The sequence below is a fragment of the Piliocolobus tephrosceles genome, chromosome 4, assembly GCF_002776525.5.
Source record: "Piliocolobus tephrosceles isolate RC106 chromosome 4, ASM277652v3, whole genome shotgun sequence".
NCBI lineage: Eukaryota > Metazoa > Chordata > Mammalia > Primates > Cercopithecidae > Piliocolobus > Piliocolobus tephrosceles.
In genome coordinates, this window is record NC_045437.1 from 178,501,878 (window position 1) to 178,509,659 (window position 7,782).

Genomic DNA, 7,782 nt, shown 5'->3' on the forward strand with positions numbered 1-7,782 from the left:
TAAATTCAATTGCTCAAAGCCTAATAATTTCTCTATCAAATGTGGGCTAAGTAAAAGATAGGACTGAACATTTGAGAAGCACTAAGATCTAGCTACAATAGAATTACATGGAGGGCAAGTATTGTAGTTCCAGAGCCCAGCAAGTTTGGGACTTAATCTTATTTCTACTCTTGTTATGCTATCCTATCCAAACAAATTACTCTTGGTGGTAATTTGCTCCCTTGATAATAAAAAGTATGATATTCACCAAATAACTTTTATTATACCTTATATCTGCTTTAAAACTTTGCATTTTTGTTAACTTTTAAACAAGTGGCATCTCATAGGATAAAGCCCTAATTTCTAACCTTGCCACATGGAATCCTTAATAACTGATCCAAATCATGTAGGATTCTTTTGTTGCATGTGACAGAAAATCTAACTTACAATAGCTTAAGTACCAATGGAAACTTACTGACTAATGTGGTGGAAAAATTTAGGGGTAATTTGTCTTAGTTTTGCCTTGAGCATGGGTCTGGATAGTGTCACTGGAACTTATTCCCTCTCTTCATCTCACAGTCTGTCTTCTGCATATTTTCTTTCACATACATTAGTGCTCTTTTTTTTTTTTTTTAACAGAGATGGAGTCTTGCTATGTTGCCCAGGCTGGTCTTGAACTCCTGGCCTCAAGCAATTCTCCCATCTCAGCCTCCCAAAGCGCTGGGATTACAGGCATGAGCCATCACACCTGGCCCAATTAGTGCTTACTCTTGCACTCACTTTATGTGTGTGTGTGTATAATATATGTATACATATCAACTAGTAAATTCATGTAAATAATAGTGTATTAATTACGTCAGTTACTATATGTTACTACAAGTTAATACTCATTATAAAAGGAATCACATGGCCATTGTAAACATTTAAAGTGTTACAGAAGTACTTTATAAAGTACAAGTCCCCTGTTCCCCCAGTACTTTTTCAATCCCACTCTAAACAGGCAACTACTAATATTGATACTGCTATTGTTCCACAAAACGTAGATCATAAACAAATGTCATACACACATGAATATGTATTTAGTTTTACCTAAGTTGAATCATACTATTTGTTCTGATGTACGTTATTTATTTAATAATATATCTTGGAAATTATTTTCTATATTATCAAATACTAATCTATATTATTATTTTTAATAGTGTTAGAGTTTTACATGGTATAAGTTTCCCATAATATATTTACCTCATCTCCTACTAATGGACATTTAGATAACTTCCAAGACTTCTTTCTTTTTTGGCTATTACAACAACGATTAAGCAACCTCCCTGTTCATGTATCTCTGCATGCTTGTCATAATATTTCTCTAGATACATATAACATTTTAAAGGAAGAGATGATAAGGCTCAGTAACAGGCTTAGGGGCTTGATTTTTGTCAATTCAATCAAGAGTTGAATTGGGCGTTGGTTTGTACTAATCAAATTTATAAAACTCTTCGTCAGAAACCAGGATGCCACTTCATTAAATCACAGTAGCAGGTATAAGCTTATTTGAAAATGGAAATCCACTGTCCAGTGCACTGCTTTCTCGTTACCAATTACCTAGTAAGGAGAAAGTTGTCTAAGGCTGGGCGCGGTGGCTCACGCCTGTAATCCCAGCACTTTGGGAGGCTGAGGCGGGTGGATGAAGAGGTCAGGAGATCGAGACCATCCTGGCTAACACGGTGAAACCCCATCTCTACTAAAAACGCAAAAAAATTAGCTGGGCATGGTGGTGGGCGCCTGTAGTCCCAGCTACTCGGGAGGCTGAGGCAGGAGAATGGCGAGAACCCGGGAGGCGGAGCTTGCAGTGAGCAGAGATCGAGCCACTGGACTCCAGCCTGGGCAACAGAGGGAGACTCCGTTTCAGGAAAAAAAAAAAAGAAAAGTTGGCCGGGCGCGGTGGCTCAAGCCTGTAATCCCAGCACTTCGGGAGGCCAAAATGGGCGGATCACGAGGTCAGGAGATCGTAGACCATCCTGGCTAACACGGTGAAACCCCGTCTCTACTGAAAAAATACAAAAAAACTAGCCGGGCGAGGTGGCGGGCGCCTGTAGTCCCAGCTACTCCGGAGGCTGAGGCAGGAGAATAGCGTGAACCCGGGAGGCGGAGCTTGCAGTGAGCTGAGATCCGGCCACTGCACTCCAGCCTGGGCGACAGAGCAAGATTCCGTCTCAAAAAAAATAAAAAAAAAAAAAAAAAAAGAAAAGTTATCTAATAACCAGGTATTTTTAAATACGGAGGTTAAATGCACTGAAAGGACTTTTTTCAAAGTGTGAAGGATTGAGTCATCCTTTTTTCTTTTTCTTTTGAGACGGAGTCCCTGTCACCCAGGCTGGAGTGCAGTGGCCCAATCTGGGCTCACTGCAACCTCAGCCTCCCAGGCTCAAGTCATTCTCCTGCCTTAGCCTCCTGAGTAGCTGGGATTACAGGCGACCGCCACCGCGCTCGGCTAATTTTTGTATTTTTAGTAGAGACGGGGTTTCATTATGTTGGCCAGGCTAGTCTTGAACTCCTGACTTCAGGTGATCCGCCCACCTCGGCCTCCTAAAGTGCTGGGATTGCAGGCGTTAGCCACGGCACCCGGCTGAGTAATCCTTCTTCACTGTACTCTCTCCCTGTCACACAGATTGCAATGTTCATACCCTCTGGTCAGGTACCATTTTGCTTGAACAGGGCTGGAAACATACTGACATAGTCTTATCTATCAGTTCTTTTTTTTTTTTCCCAATGAACTCTGAACTTTTTATTGGCCTCCTGCTCCCCAAAGGGTACCCTGCTTCTGCTGGCTTAATACCTCAGAACTTTGGTGTCGTTGGTCTCAGACACCACTTTGCCATCCACTATCCTGCGGGTGATGGTCTTTTGGATGGTTTGCATAGAGTTGCTGCTGTCCAAGGCATCACCAAGATTGAATTCCTCGCCATCTTCCAGCAGGTGGCGGTAGGTGGTAATCTCAGCTTCCAGCTTGACCTTGATGTTCAGCAGGGCCTCATACTCATGGGCCTGTCGCTGTTCCTCTGCCCGGGTCTGTGCCAGCTCTGACTCCAGGTGCAGCAGGATCCCATTGAGCTGCTCCATCTGTAGGGCGTAGCAGGCCTCCACCTCCCTCAGGCTGTTCTCCAAGCTGGCCTCCAGATTTCTCACGGAGTCCAGGTCGATCTCCAAGGACTGGACTGTATGTCTCAGCTCTGTGAGCGTCGTCTTAGCAGCTCCAACCTCAGCGGACTGTGTGGTGACCACTGTGGTGCTCTCCTCAGTCTGCTGAGACCAGTACTTGTCTAGCTCCTCTCGGTTCTTCCGAGCCAGCTCGTCATACTGGGCCGGGTTGTCTGCCATGATCTTGGTGAGGTCCTGAGATTTGGGGGCATCTACCTCCACGGTCAACCCAGAGCTGGCAATCTGGGCTTGTAGGCCTTTTACTTCCTCTTCGTGGTTCTTCTTCATGAAGAGCAGCTCCTCCTTGAGAGCCTCGATCTCTGTCTCCAGCTGCAGTCGGGTGACATTGGTGTCATCAATGACCTTGCGGAGCCCATGGATGTTGTTCTCCACAGACTGGCGCATGGCCAGCTCTGTCTCATACTTGACTCTAAAGTCATCAGCAGCCAAGACGGACATTGTCAATCTGCAGAACGATGCGGGCGTTGTCCATAGTGTTTGCGAAGATCTGAGCCCTCAGGTCCTCCATTATCTTGAAGTAATGGCTCCAGTCTCTGACCTGGGATCCCTTCTTCTCCAAGTGCTCCCAGATTTTGCTCTCCAGCCTCCGGTTCTCGGTCTCCAGGCTCCTCACTTTGTCCAGGTAAGAGGCCAGGCGGTTGTTCAGGCTTTGCATGGTCTCCTTCTCGTTCTGGATGCCTCCCATTCCTGCCAGACCCCCGGCCATCCCTGAGGCCAGGCCCCCGGACCCCATGCCGCCCCGGAAGCTGGTGGAGTGGGACACGGAGATCCGGGAACCAGAGGCCCCCGGCACCTGCATAGACACTGACTGCACTGCTGACCGGCCGGGCGCCGTAGCTGGGCACCTGGACAGAGCCCAGGGACCGGTAGTTGGTAGAGAAGGTGGAGCGAGTGGTGAAGCTCATGCTGTAGGGGAGGAAGGCAAGACGACAGGACCCAGGCTTTGCCGACCTCAGTTCTATTTTTTAAAAACAACTCTATAATGAACTTGCCCTTGTTATTTACAATGTTGGTTTTTGTCATATTGAGCTCCATCTCATTTTGAGACTAGTAGTCCACTGTCCACTGGCTGGTTTCTTTAGAGGAAATACTGTGCAGAGTTCATACCAGCCTACTCTTTTCTTTTCCTTAGTTCTTTCAGCTCCCAAAGGGGCTCAGGGGGCATGAGGAGCAATGCTCCTTCTTCTTTTCATACTTTTAAATCTGTTTCTCAGCCACTTTGTCTCAAATGGAGGAATCAGTCATCAGGAACCCTTAGGCTTTCCACACTTTAAGTGGCAACCTGGAGGAGGAAAAGAGGACAGCTTCAGCTTTTAAGGGCTCTTGGCTCAAATTTCTACAAAAATGGGAAGGAAAGGGGTGGCTGTTTCAGTCATGAGTGATTATGTTCTCCAAGGCTAAACCTATAAATATTAAACGCCAATTTCATGGTGGTAAATGCCACCAAATTGGATTGCTTTTAAAACTACACATAACCCTGGCAAATATAATTTCAGTTCTTTTCTCACACTGCAGTATCCTTTTACTTACTCTATACTTTGACAGAGAAAGAATGGAACTAGCTTCATTTTGATTCATGAATGTTGTTTTTATTCTAAATGCCCCATGTGAGGGGAATGCAAATGGACACAAGATATATGCAAATTCTCTTGCATATCCAGAGAAGGCAAATGAGGCTTAGTTCTTAGATTCCTTGATCAGGCTCCCTGGGTGAGAAGGCTAAGGAAAGAGGTGTCTGTAACTGAATTACAGAGAACGTCATGTTTGAGAAGGGAAAGGAGAGATGTTGGCTGCCATACAGCTCCCAGCATTCCAGAACCTGCATATAAAAGTGAGTGCAGCTGCCAAGGCAAGTGAAGGAGCTCAATGAAAGCACGGCCTTCACTGGCATGAGGGCGCCCAGGGCACAGAATGCAATACAGCAAGATAAAATGGAATCTCCAACTTTCCTGCTTCAGGTTTTGACTCCAAGTCTCTGCATAAATCTTTAAATCGCCAATTGTCTTTCTACCTCCCCGCTCTCTCTTTCACAATCCAGGCCAGGACTACGGTGACATGAGTGAAGCCAAAAATTATGGGGAGCCAAAAACTCCCTCTAATTTCTACCATCAGTAACTTTTAAATTTCTACTATCAGTAGTTGAGATAAATGTTTTGGTGACTTAATTTTAAAATAATCAAAATTAGGGTGGGCTCAGTGGCTCATACCTGTATTCCAGGCACTTTGGGAGGCTGAGGCAGGAGGATGGCTTAAGGTCAGGAATTTGAGACCAGCCTGGGCAACACAGTGAGACCCCCATCTCCACCAAAAAAACCAAAAAATTAGCCAGGCATGGTGGCCCCATGCCTAAGATCTCACCTACTTGGGAGGCTGAGGTAGGAGGATCTCCTGAGCCCAGGAATTTGAGGTTGCAGTGAACTATGATCTTGCCACTGCGCTCCAGCCTGGGCAACAGAGTGAGATCCTGTCTCAAAACAAAAACCAAAACAAGCAAACAAACAAAATATCAAAATTAGTGCAAAAATTCCATGATGAACAAAATACCAACATTTTAAATAAAGACAGAATTCTATCCTGCACTTGTAAGAGCCTCTCTCCAGTTGCCTCTCCTTAAACCTGATCCTGGTTCCAATAAAACTTTATTTGTAAAGCAGGTATCTAGCTGTCGTTTGCCTATTTGATTTTATAAGCTGTTGCATTAAAATGTTATTTATCTTGATTACTGCGTGTTTTGGAGCCTTCTTCAATTTAGTGCCCCAGGTGAGTGCTCACTTGCCTGACTCTAGTCCTGGCCTTGTTTCAACCCCTCCTTTTTTTCTTTTTTAACCTTATGATGATTCTGTTTATGAACAAGTACTTGAACTTGACTTAATACAATGAGGGAATATGTAGGACATATGGTTTTTGCAGAGAGGTTTTTCTCATTTTCCACTTTTCTTTGCCTTCTTCCTCTGAAACCAGTTCCCTGGCAGAGCCTCCTTAATTGTCCTTTTCTGCCCTCTTGTTGCTTCACTTCTCTTTTTCCAAACGATGTCTTCTAAACTTCTTAGTCCCAGCTATTTGAGTTCTGAACCCGACAGCTTTATCTGTCATTTCAAAAAGCCCTATCAACTGCTGTACTGATTGTAGATAATGAGTAGGAAAGAGAACTTTGCTCTGCTTGTGACACAGGTTCTGTTGCCTGGATAAGGTTCATGCACAGGGTAGGCTAAGATGGTCTGCTTAGAAGAATGGACTTTGTGGATATGCCATGACAAAGATGTGTCAAAATACCCCTGAAGTACTTATTCCTGTGCTGCATTTGATAATAGAGGATTTATTAATATTCTTTACTTTGGGGTACCTTAGCATTTATGAGGATTTATTAATATTCTTTACTTTGGGATGCCTTAGCATTTATGTTCTGTTCTAGATTTGTATTATAGCAGAGTAACGTCATAAGTACTATTTGAAAATTATTTACATTCAACTATATATATAGTCAGTGAGAAAGAGAGAGGAAAAGAGAGGAGGGAGAATTTAAATTTTGAAGATAAATCTTCATCCATCCCCCTAAATGAGGATATATCTTAGAGTGAGCATAAGAAGGAAGATGTGAATCTGTTGTTTCCTTACAAATCTGATTCTACAGAACTACACTTTATGAGCAATTTAAGGAATTTTGGGGATAATTAGCCTATATTTAGTTTTTTTCCTTTCATGTTGATTTAGGAGCCAACCCTCTGTTAGATACTACTCCACTGTACAGTAATGTATGATTGTTGCTATTGTGTTTTAAGAGTGTTTTTCAATTGTTTAGTGGATTTGAATTATCTTCACCCAACTAAATTGATCTTGTGTGAAAGAAAATATGAGGTTATAGCTATCGTATAATGTTACACTTAACCTTGTCTTCTCAGGGCTTGCAGAGGGCACCAGTTAAGACCATGAGCTTCAGGAGTAGACCGCTTGGGTTCAAATTCTAACTCTGCCACTTATTAGTTGAGTGGCCTTGGACAAATTACTTACTGAGCCCCAGTTTTTCTCATCTGTAAAAGGGGGATAATAATAACACCGACCTTTTAGGATTATTGGGAAGATTAAGTGAAATAATACATGTAATGTACTTAGCCAGTGCCTGATGTTGAGTAAATATTCAATAAATATTCGTTGTTATTATATTAGGTCTGGGGTTGTCTGCTGCATAGCAAATCTGCAGTTTGAGAAGTTGCCACTACAAATAGTGACCCTGGGCTATGATGGTAAGGTCCAAACAGTCAGGCTTCTTTCTAACAGATATCTAGTCAGCATGTAATTCCAGTTTATTATGAGTTTTTTCCATAGTAATGTGTTTGGTAAATTTACAGATTGAACACAAAGACAATGTGATACACTTAGACCATAATGTTAAGAAACAGACTTAAGTAAAGTTTGGGTCACCTTTTAATTTCTTCTAACAGTTATCAACTGCTTTTTAGTTCCTGGTTGTATTTCCAGGTGTTAATAGGAAATAATCTTCTTCCCGCCCTTAACCAAATTGCTTTCCTTGTTTAAAACACAGCTTTGGCAATGGTGCTGAAAGATTTTAGCAGCTTGGCAAAAAAAAAA

General features: G+C 43.0%; 1 pseudogene across 1 annotated transcript; it reads right to left on the reverse strand.

Annotated features, from left to right (window-relative positions):
• Positions 1-2,805: 2,805 nt before the first annotated feature.
• On the reverse strand, positions 2,806-4,100 carry LOC113224866 (annotated as a pseudogene). Its single transcript, XR_003309461.2, has one exon. The product of XR_003309461.2 is annotated as a keratin, type I cytoskeletal 18 pseudogene (transcript).
• Between the last annotated feature and the right edge of the window lie 3,682 nt (positions 4,101-7,782).